Here is a 9,542-nt window from a genome sequence, read left to right as displayed (position 1 = left end):
AATATTTCGGCTAAAATAGTTCTGAACCAAAATCAACAGATGGCGCTAGTTTTCAACGGTTTTTATTTTAAAATTTCGGACGAGAATTTCATGAACCTTTGCACTAGCTGGCATGTCGGTTCGTCGGTGTGTTTATGTTTTACTACGCTAAAAGCAGTTATTAGTCTTACAGTTAAACAAACATTGTTTTCGGTAAAAGGTAACGAAACTTGTTCTCGATTTTACCATGTGCACATGGTTAAATTTAAAACAAAACATGGCGATATTTCTAGACGCTTGTACTTTTCTACTCATTTTTCGATCATCTTTTATTCAGAGATAACAAAATTTGTGTTTCATTGTTTCACTTTAATTTACAAGTGATAAGAATTATAATTATGAATTGCCTGTTACTAGATCAAAATAAATCGGAAAATGATATTGCTGGTTGCTTTCCAAGATGGATTTTTGATGCACTTCGCCTATCACACTATTTTTGTGCTCGGGCACGGTTGCCGACATCAATATCGAGAATTCCACGTTTCACAAACTTTTTCCATGAGAAGAAACACACAAACCTGCATAGCTGGCCGCCCGGCTACGACTCTCGGTGAGAAAAAAAGAGAGAAGGTCGATTCGGAGAGTTGATGATGGATGAGAATCAAAACAAATCCGAAGAAGAGTCAGGCGAATCACTCACCACGTGCTAATGTTTGACATTTATCGACGTCAAAATGCTGTCAGACAGGCCGATTGCACTTATCGTCACACTTTTCAACCATCACACTTTCAAACTGTGCAGTCCAATTTGGTGTGAACTGTGCAATAAAGTTTACAATCTTTTAATAAAAATAATTTGGATGATGTGTAGACCTTTATTAGCGTGCACCTTGGCGTGCACCTCAATCCCATCGCCAACTTAATTTCATTCGAAGACGCCATTTTTGCGACAGGCAAAGTTCGGTTGTGTTGCGATTTTTTTTTTTAAATAAAAGTGGAAATGGATGCCGAAATCGATAATAAACCAGTCGAACTTATTATTGACGAAGTTCTCGCCGATCCGGAATTGATTGATGGTAAGTACAATCTATTTTGAACTGAAAAAATCATAATGAAATATTTGTTTTACAGCCCGTGACGAAAATCCGGATCTTCGCGAGTTGATTGTTGATGAGTGGCAGTTGGATCCGTCGGTCTATTCTATCTTGATCGGTAAGTTGCTATTTTTATCAAAAAAAAAGACTCGAGTTCCTATAAGATCTTTGATAGGACACGGTGTTACGGTAGCATATCTGGCGGATATCGACGAAGCGGCACTGGCGGACATTTTCTCAGTAGTGAAGTGGACGGGCCATAAGCATGCCTTACGGAGAAAGCTGCAACTCTGGGAAGAAAGCGCGCTGTACCAGCGAGATCGAGCCAACAACACTAGCTCCGATTGCTCCAACCAAGCAGGACCATCGACACAGTTGTCATCGCGAGCCTCTCAACACCCTCTGGGAATGAGAAGGGGAAGATCGTAACACAATTTTACGAAATGCATCAGCGATTGGACACCCACCACAGAAAGCATTTGGCCCACACAATAGTGGATTATTACATCGCAAACGAGAAATATTTTCCAATACCAGATATGACTCGGTTTGCGCGATGCATTGCTGAGAAATTTCCGCCAGAGCTCCCAGTAAATTGTTTCTCTGTTTAGTGACGATAGTTTTAATTTATCAATCTCGTTTATTTACAGGAAGTGTACTTTAATCCACGAGACGCTTTAATCAATAAGAAACATCCATCCGGGATTCTCTACGATCGATTTTACAACCGGAACAAGAAGTATTCCATACAAAGCAAGCAGGAGAAGAAAAAACCTGGTCCTGTCTCAAGAAGGTATTTGTTGTTATTTTAACTGGACTAGTTTTGCTGAATTCTTTATGAAAACATATAGTCGATTTGGCCTTTTGGTTTAGGATTAGTGTTATAGCCAGAAAGAGCTTCCAAAGGGCACATTTATAGTGAAAAATGGCTTTATTCGTTTTATGCTATTAAGGGAGCATCCATTAGGAACGTGAAAAATGTGAATTTTCAACACCACCCCTCCCCCTTGTATGGGATTTTGATCTACTTAATACATTGCTTATCACACATTGCAGTGTCCCCCCCGTCATATCGTGACGTACTTTATGGATGCTCCCTATGGGTCAATATCTTCACCTCCACGTAAGACGATTTTAACAATTTTTGACACCCTCTTCCCTCTACCAAAACTGTTTATATGAAAATCTAAATATTTTTGTATAGCTCGTGAGATTTTACCTAGGTTTTCACTCATTTTACCATATTTTTGTTACATTAACGTTTGTTAATAATTGAACTTTTTTTTATGAATTCCAGAGATCAAAAGGCAAAGTTCGTTTAAAACATGGCTCCGAAATAATCAACATCCAACTGAAAAAGTAGCAGATCTTTGGCGAGAATCATTTCTACTGCGCATGCGCGAAATTGTAGCAGAGACTGATTCGAATAAGACTCACTTGGTTGCTGAGTGGCCAAGGCTAACGGACGAAAATGGATACTTACTGGTATGTCATATTGATTAAATCGTCTAAAAGCATACTATATATGTATATTATTTTTTTTCATAGATTGATGCAGACTTTGAGACTATTTACCGATATGTGACTACCTCAAACATTTTCGGCGACTGGGAAGCTTTCGTTTCGCGATTTATGGAATACATCGAACTAAACGGCTTGAAGGATGACTATTCACGTCAACTGCTGACACACCTGGAGGCGGAATCAGTTGCACGGGGTAAGTTCGCGTTATTTTTTTTTTATTATCTAAATTAATATTTTTTTTTTTAATTTTAGATACACGCGACTTTATTTGCTGCACGATTTTCCATGGTATCGTTAAGCCCGTTCGTACCTCATCGCGAAAGCTACCCACAATTCTTCAAGCACAGACTGAAATGTGCTATGCATGTGCGACCGAGGATGAGTTTTCAGAAGCAGTCGATTCGTTGCGAAATGAATTACTTTCGGACGATGTCCCATTCGGTCCGCGTATTTTTGTGGTTGGCCGGACAGATAAACTAACTGGATTCTACGTCGTAACGTCCAAACTGCAGTACAAGCTTCCAACCTTTTTGCGATGTGTGGACCTTGTGCTGAAATTGAAATTCGTTCTGAATTACGACTTCCCAGAGAGTTGTGAGTTGTTCTGGTGTTTTTTTGCCAAACAATTTTACAACATCGATTTTTCTCGAAAGGCAAAAAATAGTCAACTACTCCAACTTCTCGCGCACCTTCGAGATAAAAAGGCGACAGCATGAATTGCCACCTATGTCACCAACCGTACGAATCGGTTCAGCACATCTCCGACCACTTAACAATCTACCACAGCACTCCACCGGTCTTCAAATACACGTGTACTGCATGTGTACCTTCGGCGTCGTTCCAAAACATACATCGATTCAAAAGGCACGTCAAGGCAAAGCATCATGATTTGTTTCTACCAAACGCGACTGAGAGAACCAACAAACACCCAATTCAGAGAAACATCGCACCGGGTTCTGCACCGGGTCCAATTGAACCAGATATCAATGTAGAGGACAACGATTATCATGAACCAGCTGGGACCAACAATGCAGCTTTTATTGATAAGGAGCCACCAGAAGAGAAAACAATAAGTGAAATTGAAATACTAGACGTAAGAAATTCAATAAGAGAGAAGTTTTTAGGTTTTACTTTAAGTTTACATAACAAATCAAACTACACAAGGAAAGATATAATAGACTTGCAACAATGTGTTACTGACGAAATTGTAAAACCTATTTGTGATGCACTGTTCAAAGTAGCTTCAGTCGACAAAAATGCGATCGGCATTAATGAATTGATTAACGATCTCTACAATCCGTTCGAGTTTATATCAACTGAACAGAAACTAAACTCCACACTACAAAGTATTGGCCTAAGCGATTCCTTACACGAAATCAATTTCGAGGATGCCGAAGAGAATATAGTTTCAAAAGCTTGCCTAATGCCCATTAAGCGACAGTTTACACAGTTTTTTGAAAGTGGAAACGTTTTTAATGAAACTGTTGAAAACATGAGATTGTTAGAAGAAAGTAAAGAGATAACGAACGTGTTGAATGGCTCGCTATGGAAAACCGTGAAAAGTAAATATGACAACAAGATGGTAATGCCGTACTTCTTATATTCAGATGAGGTGGAAATGAACGATGCTATTGGGGCTCATTCGGGTACTCATAAGGTAACCGGATTGTACTATAATTTCCCCACAATACCATCACACTTTTTGTCACGATTAGAGAACATTTTCGTAGCAGGTTTCATAAAAGCAGCTGATATAGCACGTGTTGGCCCATCGACAGCACTGAAAGAATTAGTTGATACATTGAAAGAACTGGAAGATTCTGGAATAGAGTTAGTAATCAACGGCAAAACGCACCTGGTGTATTTTGTACTGATGGGTATTTTAGGGGATAATTTGGGAATCAACACACTTATGGGATTCGCAACATCGTTCAGCTCGCTGATGTACTGCAGGTTTTGCACCCAAACGAAGTACGAGTCACAAACATCAATTTGTCTAGACCAAAATCGGAATCGCACAAAACAGAATTATGAAATTGACGTCCAGAAGAGTTTCAGGGAGTCAGGAATAAAAGAGGTATCGGTCTTCAATGATATGGCACATTATCACGTGGCTGAATTTGCAATTGTTGACATTATGCACGATTTTTATTCTCACGGTATTTGCAGCTACGACTTATCTCTTGTTTTGTCCTATATGATACAAACATTGAAAATTTCTCTACACACAATCAACTATAGAATACAGATGTTTGACGTTCAAGAAACAGAAAGAAGGAATAGTTTCAAAACAATAACGCGAGAACATATTAAAACAGGTAATTTCAAAATGACAGCTAGAGAAATGATGCTTTTTGTTCACTATTTTCCCCTAATGTTTGGTGACTTGATACCAGCAAACGATTATGTTTGGAGTTTTGTATTATCATTAGTTGAACTGACCACTCTAGTTTTGCTCCCAAAATATAACGATGAATTGCTCAATACTCTGGAAAAACAGATTGAATATCACCATTTTCATTACAGACAACTTTTTGCTGAGCCACTTAAACCTAAGTACCATATTTTGCTCCACTACGTTCAAACAATTAGAAAAATAGGACCTCCACGATATACTTGGAGTTTTCGTTTCGAAGCATTCCATCAGGTTTTTAAGAAATACTGTAGAAATATCACTTCCCGAAAAAACATATGCTTAACGCTTTGTATAAAAGCAAAATTGATTTTCATACACGATATTGAGCATATGAATCATTTCAAAAATCCAATAGTTTACAAAAATCCAATAAATCTACGATCCATATATATAACGTCCAAGAAAACAGTTATGTAAGATTAAAAAAGTATTTTTTGTAATTAGATTAAGAAAATAATTGTTAAACACGATTTGTTAAAATATATATATTCGTTAACAACTGTTGTTTATTATATTACAGATACACGCATAATGTATTCCGATCTGTGAAATTGCTAAATAATTATGGAAAATAAAATCCGTGATATATTTTGCATGTTTTGCATATCAGAATGCATTATGCGTGTATCGAATTGAAATTGATGAATTTAAATCATGCTACAAAATGTTCTTAAATAAACCACACGTCGTTTTCAATTTAAATGCAGGTTATGGTTGAAAATTTTACTAAGAATGGTAGTTAAAGCCACAATTTTAAACATATTCAAATTAACTACTCGAATGCTGTTTTTTTTTAATGCAATTCAGAAGGTGCGACACTAGTTTTGCCAAGCCAAAAAACCTCAAAAAAAGCCGAAAAAAGATCAAAAAAGTCGCTAAAACCCGCAAAAGTTTTGCGGGTTTTACCGGGTTTTTTCGTCTTTTTTCAACTTTTTTTGGGGTTTTTCGGCTTGGCAAAACTAGTGTCGCTCCCCCTGATGCAATTAATAGTTCTCGTTTTTACTTTTCATTACTCTCAAAATAACCACGAAGCATGGTAATTTTGACTGATTTGCTAATACACTACCGCCATGGTAAAAAATACTGCACTTTATGTTCGAGATGAAGATGGTATGAAGTCTGCACAAATCAAGTGGTGCTGTGCGTTTAAATTAAACCATCAACATGGTATTTTTTACCGCAATGCTGTTTGCAGTGTAGTGTGAGTTCCCGCATAGAAATATACAATATGTCTCACATTCCAAACAGTAAATGTGTCCTATCTGTTAGTGTTAGCTTATCTCAAACAGTTGTCATAATGCTGAACAATATAAAGACTAACATGTTATATTATTACAAACAGTATCAATCACCCATAGCAAACTGTGACAATATGTTATAGTGTTAACACATTGTTGAATCATATAAGGATTGACACTCGTGAGAAATGGTGACAATATGCAATCACATTATGACAAATGGTTCGTTTTATATTTGGGCAACACACTTACACACGTGCATTTAACCATATTTTACGAGTGCCCAACAATTTGGCAAACTGTTACATGTATAAGTATATGTAACCCACTTCACTTCGCTTCGTGCTGTCTGCCAAAACCAATCGTCACATCGAGTTTACGTTTTTTCAAGTCGAAGTTCCTCGCTCTCGGTAAATATTGTTGTAAAATCTGGTGTGAAATCGACCTTTATTAAATACGCGTTGCGCAATTATTCCACCGACGAAGTTGTTCTTCCCAACAATATCCGGTCTCTGCTTCCACCCAACACAATCACGAAGTGGACAGGGCGGTGGGCCGGCTGCTAGAGTATCCGCCACAATCGGTGCCGCTGTTACCTCCTCCAGCAACAAGAATTGGTAAGCGGATTTGATTAACTTGTAGTTTTCATATTATTATAAGATTTAATCTTGCCATTCCGACAGAAAACGGTCCGGAATCATGCTACTTCTGCGTTTACAAATTCTACCCAGGACACGGATCAGTTTTCGTCCGGAACCCGGAACGACATAAAGGCTCCAGATTCTGCTGTACCACCGGGCGTTCTACGAAGAAGGACCCAGGAAAGATGCACAATAGAGCAAAGTGAAAACTGTAATCCTAGACAATCGATGCCATCAAGAACGAGGAGATCATGTGTTTAAATATGTATCCGCAAACTAAGGATGAATATGAAGAGCTCATTGTTCAACAGAAATACGATTACGAAAGATCAATTTGGAGAACTGTGAAGATCATAATTAACTAATAATAAGATTTTGATAAAATAAGCTTATTTTGCATTTATTATTAAATAAAAAAACACTATTAATTTGAATAGACCATTCCCGTCATATTTTTTTATTTGCTTATACGGTTTCTATTAATTTATAGAGTAAACTTTCCCAAGGGACCACTATTGTTTGAAGCCTGCAACTATTGAAAAACAGCAAAAACTGTGCGAAGCTTCATTTCACACCACTTTCCCCATCAAGTTTTTCTTTGGTGAAAATGCGTTTGACCCCGCCCTCCTCCCTCTGAAATTTCTCGTTTGAGGTGAATTTTGCATCAGCTGCGCGGGCTGCTGGTCTGTCAATTTTCTTTTGTTTTGATTCAGCTGTCAGTGCTTTTACATTTTCTAGCGCCGCGAAATTCCGAAATTGTTTGTAGAAAATGATCCTCCGTTGAAATAGTTGAATTATTATGAATAAACTTGATCCTGATATATTAACCTGCGGTCTGCCGGCGACAAGATGGAAAACCCGGCGGCGGCGGCCACCGCAATCAACAAGAAAACATTCAAAAGTCAACAGAGATACGCAAAATGCGGAGACAGATGATCTATACCTACTCAGGCGGTACCAGAATGATGGTGGTAATCGGAGAATCTTCCCCGTGTTTTAAATAGAAAGGGACTGGATTGCTTGGTAAGTATTCTTGGTCCGGGAGTGGGGTATGATGTAAGGCATCTGTTATATTGCGGTTCTTTCTTTGCAGTAATACTTCGTACACCGAGTGGGATTTTTCTCACTAGTGTACTCGAACATAGAAAAAGGAGGAAACAGTGAAAAAGTTTACGGAAGCTACGCAGATGCTGGAAGAGTCTGAAGTTCTGATGGGACCTATACTGTTGAAGGTTGGTGAGGTGCAGATATTGCCTATTAGGCGGCACGAATTGGCGAGGAAAGGCGGCCCTGGAGAAGCGGATGCCGGGAATGACCTAAACAATGATCTTTCGGGGGATACCTGATGCCATGAAAGCGGTCAACTAGAAAGCCGATAGCCCCCTTTAGAACGTATGTAGAAATGGCCATAACGATTACTAAAAAGTCGAGGTCATCACGACCGATGCCAGCCAAGTCTTTGAGACCACCTGTCTAAGGATAGCTACTAGCGAATATTGTTCCGGGAGACCAAAATTTAGAAAAAAAATGAGTAGGCAAATCAAGTTTTGTGTTTAAAGGTGGAATAAATGAGGTATTTTACGAAATACTCGATAATACTCTCTTTTTTATTTTATTATGCAACCATTTGAGAACTCAAGCCCTTGATGTTCGTGAGAAAAATTACACCGTTTTCCCGTGGACTTGCCGGAAACATAAACAATGTGAGGTGACGGACGTCCGATAAGATCAGTGGCAATGATCCAGATTTCGAGAATGTGACATCATACACGAGCACATGGGCAAAAGTTTAAGGCTATTAGCACATATAGCTTTGAATCAAAGCCATTGATACACTGTAAGTAAAGCGTCACCCCGCTACTTCAGAGGACGTAGTGATACAACTTCGGATATTTCTGATTCAACGCCAAAATCATGAGGAAACTATTTCAAAGCTTTAATACAAAGTTTGAGTTGAAAAGTATACAAGTATTGCGTCACCTCGAAAACTTCAGAGGACTTGGTGATCCATCTTGGCTTATTTCTGATAAAAAGCCAGAAACTATAATTTAAATAGTTTGATTTAAAAAGTAGACAAGTATTGCGTCACCTCGCAATTTAAGAGGACTTGGTGAACCATTTAGGCTTATTTTGATTAACCCTTTATAAGGCCGAGAAAACTAGAAGAGTTGTCATCGCATACTATTATGCAAATGATTATATACATGATTACATGTACAAAACAATTTTTGTTTGAAAGAAACTCTAAAAAATCTTGGTGGCAATATATGTGCTCATTCTGCGAATGGAGTGACGTGAGAAAAGTCGGAGTCGTATATCGAGGTGAGAACTCTCGACTCGAATGAGGTGACTCTCCATTTGATTTACACGGCGAGTCACTTCATTCGAGAGTGGATTCCTCATCTCGATATACGACTCCGACTTTTCTCACGTCACTCCATTCGCAGAATGAGCACAATAGTTGCCATTTCCCGTTTAGGCCAAAAACGCTGGTGGCAATATAGTTGCCACTGCCCGTTAACCCCAAAAACGAGCTTTTGAGGTGGCAATATAGTTGCCACTGCCCGTTTAGGCCACCAGCGCTGGTGGCAATATTCTTGCCACTGCCCGTTTAGGGTACTTTTCTTCTTTTGACTTCGACAAAAAGCCG

At 38.6% G+C, this 9,542-nt stretch overlaps 2 long non-coding RNA genes and 1 pseudogene across 2 annotated transcripts; all 3 read left to right on the top strand.

Annotated features, from left to right (window-relative positions):
• Positions 1–725: 725 nt before the first annotated feature.
• Positions 726–5,238, top strand: LOC109429887 (uncharacterized; annotated as a pseudogene).
• A 758-nt stretch (positions 5,239–5,996) lies between these two features.
• LOC134287147 (uncharacterized) lies at positions 5,997–7,049 on the top strand. The gene is made up of 2 exons (XR_009997073.1): positions 5,997–6,868; positions 6,935–7,049. It is a non-coding gene; the product is annotated as an uncharacterized LOC134287147 (long non-coding RNA).
• A 281-nt stretch (positions 7,050–7,330) lies between these two features.
• On the top strand, positions 7,331–8,490 carry LOC115268582 (uncharacterized). The gene is made up of 2 exons (XR_003898361.2): positions 7,331–7,915; positions 7,986–8,490. It is a non-coding gene; the product is annotated as an uncharacterized LOC115268582 (long non-coding RNA).
• The last annotated feature ends 1,052 nt before the right edge of the window (positions 8,491–9,542 follow it).

This window comes from Aedes albopictus, chromosome 1 (genome assembly GCF_035046485.1).
Source record: "Aedes albopictus strain Foshan chromosome 1, AalbF5, whole genome shotgun sequence".
NCBI classification, from domain to species: Eukaryota; Metazoa; Arthropoda; class Insecta; order Diptera; family Culicidae; genus Aedes; species Aedes albopictus.
Note: the sequence above shows the minus strand (reverse complement) of the source record. Positions and strands in the feature narration are given on the sequence as shown.